Source organism: Cebus imitator, unplaced genomic scaffold (assembly GCF_001604975.1).
Source record: "Cebus imitator isolate Cc_AM_T3 unplaced genomic scaffold, Cebus_imitator-1.0 Scaffold129, whole genome shotgun sequence".
NCBI lineage: Eukaryota > Metazoa > Chordata > Mammalia > Primates > Cebidae > Cebus > Cebus imitator.
The window spans coordinates 1,197,954-1,204,193 of NW_016107444.1; the positions used below are offsets into that span (position 1 = coordinate 1,197,954).

At 48.2% G+C, this 6,240-nt stretch overlaps 1 pseudogene; it reads right to left on the minus strand.

Moving 5' to 3' along the window:
• Positions 1-5,004: 5,004 nt before the first annotated feature.
• LOC108312860 lies at positions 5,005-5,811 on the minus strand (annotated as a pseudogene).
• Between the last annotated feature and the right edge of the window lie 429 nt (positions 5,812-6,240).

Consider the following 6,240-nt stretch of genomic DNA (forward strand, 5'->3'; position numbering starts at 1 on the left):
ATCTCGGCTCACTGCAACCTCCGCCTCCCAGGTTCAAGCGATTCTCCTGCCTGAGCTTCTCCCAAGTAGCTGGGACTACAGACGTGGGCCACCACGCCTGCCTAATTTTGTATTTTTAGTAGAGACGGGGTTTTTCCATGTTGGTTAGGCTGGTCTCGAACTCCCAACCTCAGGTGATCCACCCGCCTCGGTCTCCCAAAGTGTTAGGATTACAGGCATGAGCCACTGTGCCTGGCCGCCTGGCTAATTCTTTAAATTAATTTTTTATAGAGATGAGGTTTCACTATGATGCCCAGGCTGGTCTCAAACTCCTGGTCTCAAGCCTCCTCCCTGGGCCTCCCAAAGTGCTGGGATTAGAGGTATGAGCCCCCGCGCCTGACCAGTCTTTAATGATTTAAACTAAAAGTACTCTTCTCTGATTTACAATAATGATGCAATTTTAAAAATAAATGTTAAAATGTAACATTCAAAAGAAAGAATCTATTGGACATCAAATTGCCAAATAATGTTGCAACTTTACTATAATTATAATCACTCCTGGACCCCCCCATACACATCAACATCTAACATGCAGCACTTATCACCTACTATACCCAAGGCGCAAAGTGAAGGCTCTTGCATAACATTCAAAATGTAAAGATATGGTCATTTTGATTCTAGCAAGCATTGCCTCAGACTGGAATTTAATTTCACTTTGGCGTTATATAACGTTCACCACATCTAATGTTACCATGAAGGGCACTGGACCCTTAAGAGTCAAAGGATGGGCAGGGCATGGTGGCTTACACCTGTAATGTCAGCACTTGGGGAGGCGAGGTGGGCGGATCATCTGAGGTCAGGAGTTCAAGAGCAGCCTGGTGAAACCGTCTCTACTAAAAATATTTTAAAAATTAGTCAGGCATGGTGGCGAGAACCAGTAATCCTAGGTGCTCGGGAGGCTGAAGCAGGAGAATCGCCTGAACCCCAGAGGCAGAAGTTGCAGTGAGCTGAGATGGTACCAACTGCACTCCAGCCTGGGTGACAGATCAAGACTCCATCTCAAAAAAAGAGGAGTCGAAAAATGCGCTGGGAGTGGTAGCTCACGCCTGTAATCCCAGCACTCTGGGAGGCCAAGGTGGGTGAATCACCTGAGGTCAGGAGTTCAAGACCACCCTGGCAAACACAGTGAAACCCCATCTCTACTAAAACTACAAAAATTAGCTGGGTGTAGTGGCAGATGCCTGTAATCCCAGCTACTCGGGAGGCTGAGACAGGAGAATTGCTTGCACCTGGGAGGTGGAGGTTGCAGTGAGCCGAGATCATGCCATTGCATTCCAGCCTGGCGGACAAAAGAGAGGCTGAGTCTCAAATAAAAAAAAGTGACTCATGCTCCCAGCACCTTGGGAAGCCAAGATGGGAGGATCGCTTGAGCCCAGGAATTCCAGAACAGCCTGGGCAACATGGCAAGACCCCATCTTTATAAAAAATACAAAAAATTAGTCAGGCGTGATGGTGCATGCCTATAGTCCCAGATACCCTGGAGGCTGAGGTGGGAGAATCACCTAAGCCTGGGAGGTCAAGGCTATACACCACTGCATTCTAGCCTGGGCAACATAGTGAGACCCTGTCTCAAAAAATAAGAGTCAAAAGAAGAGTTTGAGTTATGATTCTACCACTCATAAGTGGTGTGATCAGAAGCCTGACATTTAAAACTCCCAGTGTTGGCCGGGCGCGGTGGCTCAAGCCTGTAATCCCAGCACTTTGGGAGGCCGAGGTGGGCGGATCACGAGGTCAAGAGATCGAGACCATCCTGGTCAACATGGTGAAACCCCGTCTCTACTAAAAATACAAAAAATTAGCTGGGCATGGTGGTGCGTGCCTGTAATCCCAGCTACTCAGGAGGCTGAGGCAGGAGAATTGCCTGAACCCAGGAGGCGGAGGTTGCGGTGAGCCGAGATCGTGCCATTGCACTCCAGCCTGGGTAACATGAGTGAAACTCCGTCTCAAAAAAAAAATAAAAAATAAAAAAAAAAATAAAACTCCCAGTGTCCTCAGCTTGTAGAAGGAAGCCCAGTGGTTAGGTTCATAGACCCTAGAGCCAGAATGCCTAGGTCTGAATTCTAGCTCTACTATTTATTATTAGCTGTGCGAACTATGGCAAACTACATAACTTTTCTATGCCTCAGTTTTTTGCATTTTATAAGATGGGGATAATTATAGTTTCACTTCACAGAGTTATTGTTAAGATTAAATTCAGGCCGGGCTTGGTGGCTCACGCCTGTAATCCCAACACTTTGGGAAGCAGAGGCAGGCAGATCATGAGGTCAGGAGATTGAGACCATCCTGGCCAATATGGTGAAACCCCATCTCTACTAAAAATACAAAAATCAGCTGGGTGTGGTGGCGGATATCTGTAGTCCCAGCTACTTGGGAGGCTGAGGCAGGAGAATCGCTGAAACCCAGGAGGCGGAGGTGGCAGTGAGCCAAGATTGGGCCACTGTACTGCAGCCAGGCAATAGAGCAAGACTCCGTCTCAAAAAAAAAAAAAAAAAAAGATTAAATTCGTTATTCTATGTAAAGCAGACAAAATAATGTCCATCCTATGAGAAGCACAATATAAGCAGTTGCTTTATTAGACAGAGACTAGATCAGGGATTCTGTACTAACTGAATCATGCTGCTTCATAATTCTGGTCTCTGCACTGCTACTGTTCCTTCCTAGTCTGCCTTTCTCTTATGTCTAGTAATCATCTACTACCCTTTGAAGATAGCTCAAGAATCCTCTTGTCTACAAAGCCATTCCTAACCCTCCCCATCCCTCCAGAAGTGACTCCTTTCCCCAAAGTGCTTCCACTCTGCCATGTGCAGATTATCTCAGCCTTTACAGGGTTTCATTGCACATATGTGTTAAAATGTCTACTTAAGTGTAACATTGATGTCTCTTAAATGTCTGTACAACAGTCTATTTAAGAGTGACTTTCTTGGACTGTGTGTGGATCATCACTGTATTCCCAGTTAGATGCCAGAAATCAGCATGGAACGAGGACCTGTGAACTTCACAAATGTCTAAGAGTCAAACTCAAATAGTGCACAAGGGCACTAGAACCCAGGTCACTAGGAACTGAGGTTCCGGCTCTCAAGGAGGCCCTGTGTGAAGAAAGGCAACCTAGGAAACATGAATAGCTATCATGAACATAATTAATCATGATACCAGGCAGACTGTCAAATGCTCATGTCACTGCCACGATTATGGGTGATGGGAATCATGGCAACCAGTCTCGCTGCCTCCCAAGCTTTAGAGCGGGTGGTCACAGCATCTCAGACATGCCTGCATCATAGCATTCATGCCTTTTCCAGTTGCAAACACGTAAGAAAACTGCATCAGAATTGGTTTGTCATTCCACATGCGCTACCTGAAGGCAGAGATCTCACTGCATTTCTCCTTGTTCACTGCCCTGCATCCAAACAACTAAAGGAAGGCTGAATAAATGAATGAGGGACTTAGGATGAAAAAGTGCAGGCACAATGCTAAAGGCGCCTGGTGCCAGGTCTAGTGCTCACTCGCTGTGAATCTGAACAGAACCTCCCCTCCCTGAAACTTCGTTTCTTTCTTTTCTTTTTCTTTCTTTCTTTCTTTCTCTCTTTTTTTTTTTTTTTGAAACGGAGTCTCACTGTTGCCCAGGCTGGAGTGCAGTGGCGTGAATTCGGCTCACGGCAACCTCTGCCTCCTGGGTTCAAACGATTCTCCTGCCTCACGCCCTCGAGTGGCTGAGATTAGAAACTTAGTTTCTCCATCTGTTGCATCAGGTGGTTGGCTCGGATTCTCCACCAACCTCCTCTCTCCTTCGGACACAGACACACGGTCGGGTGGAGTAGGGAGTCAAGTTGGCGACTTCGGGGCTCAGCAACCCCTTCCTACCCTTTCAGGTCCAGCTCGGCCCAGTTCGACAAGCCCGCCTCCCTCAGATGAGTGGCCCCACCGCGCTGCTCACCGGGGTCAGCTAGCTCGTGCGCGGCCTGGCAGGGCAGAAGTCACAGCTATACCTCAGTTCCCCGCACGCCACAACCGCTCCCAGCGCTCCACACGCCGCCTCTGACTGACAGCCCAAAGGCGCAGGCGCGTGATGGCCGAGACGCTCGATGGAAAGCGCAGAGCAGGCCCACTGAGAAGGGATGAGCGCCGAGCGATGGATGACGGAGTGGAAGCGCGAGCCGCTGAGCGGATGGGAGGCGGGGCCGGAGCCTACGAGGAGCATTCGACCTGTGCGTCCCTCTGTCCATTAACACATTACCAACGCCTGTTGAGTATTCCTTCGCAGTGCAGGGTGCCAGGAACTCAGAACAACTCAGCCTCTTTCCTCAGGGACTTATTCTAGGACCTGGCTCCAAGTACATTCTGTGAAAGAGAGCTCATTCGGAGACGCAATTTTGGTTGCTGGTGAAAAAAAATCACCAAATGTCCCTACAGGGGTTGCCAGGGCTTCCTATTTGTAAGGCGTTATAACATCGTCACTCACGTTAACTTTAGCTATCAAAACTGGGGGCGGCTGGCCATGATGGCTCACGCCTGTAATCCCAGCAATTTGGGAACCCCAGGTGGGAGGACTGCTTGAAGCCGGGCGTTTCAGATCTACCTGGGCACAAGAAACTCCCGTCTCTATAAAAATAAAAGTTAGCCTGGCATGGTGGTGTGTGTCTGTAGTCCCAGCTGCCCGGGAAGCTGAAACGGGAGGATCGCTTGAGCCCAGGAGTTCGAGGCTGTTGTGAGCCATGATCGGGCCACTGTACTCCTGCCTAGGTAACAGAGTGTGACCCGGTTTTTTTGTTTTGTTTTGATTTCATAATTATAAACTTAACTCTGCAATCCAGGTAGGCATGGAAGGGCACAAGAAAAACATGGAACCCAAAGGGAACTGCAGCGAAAGCATAAAGATTCTAGGATACTCTGAGCAAATGAAGTGGAGGGGTGCTTGCCTGAGCTGCAGAAGGAATGGTCTGGTGGTTAAGATAAAACACAAATCAAACTTTAGAGTTGTCCACTGTCAGCAATGATAATCTTGCTGGTCTTGCCATTCCTGGACCCAAAGAGCTCCATGGCCTCCACAATATTCATGCCTTCTTTTTTTTTTTTTCAATATTTTTTATTTTATTTTATTTTATTTTGAGACGGAGTTTCGCTCTTGTTACCCAGGCTGGAGTGCAATGGCGCGATCTCGGCCCACCGCAACCTCCGCCTCCTGGGTTCAGGCAATTCTCCTGCCTCAGCCTTCTGAGTAGCTGGGATTACAAGTACGCGCCACCATGCCCAGCTAATTTTTTTTTTGTATTTTTAGTAGAGACGGGGTTTCACCATGTCGACCAGGATGGTCTCGATCTCTTGACCTCGTGATCCACCCGCCTCGGCCTCCCAAAGTGCTGGGATTATAGGCGTGAGCCACCGCGCCCGGCCTATTCATGCCTTCTTTCACTTTGCCAAAGACCACATGCTTGCCATCCAGCCACTTAGTCTTGGCAGTGCAGATGAAAAACTGGGAACCATTTGTGTTGAGTCCAGTATTTGCCATGGACAAAATGCCAGGATCTGTATACTTTATGATGAAGTTCTCATCATCAAATTTCTCCCCGTAGATGGACTTGCCACCAGTGCCTGACACATAAACCCTGGAATAATTCTGTGAAAGCAGGAAACTTTAAAGCCAAATCCTTTCTCTCCAGTGCTCAGAGCATGAAAGTTTGCTGTCTTTGGAATCTTGTCTGCAAACAGCTCAAAAGAGACACAGCCCAAGGGCTCACCATCAACGGCCATGTCGAAGAACACGGTGGGGTTGACCATGGCTGACAGTAAAGGGCTCCTGGCGGCAGCCGAGACCCTGTTTTTAATAAAACAGTAATAGGCCAGGGGCGGTGGCTCATGCTTGTAATCCCAGCACTTTGGGAAGCAAGGTGGGTGGATCCCTTAGGCCCAGGAGTTCGAGACCAGTCTGGGCAACATAGTGAAACACCCTCTCTACTAAAAATACAAAAATTAGCTGGGCATGGTGGCATGTGCCTGTAGTCCCAGCTACACAAGAGGCTGAGGCAGGAGAATTGCTTGAACCTGAGAGGCGGAGGTTGCAGTGAGCTGAGATTGTGCCTCTCTACTCCAGCTTGGGCAACAGAGAATGAGACTTAGTCTCAAAAGGAAAAAAAAGAGAGTGAGAGAGAGACATGTACTCAGGCCATGATTTAATAAACCTAATATAATTTACTAAAGACCTTAAGT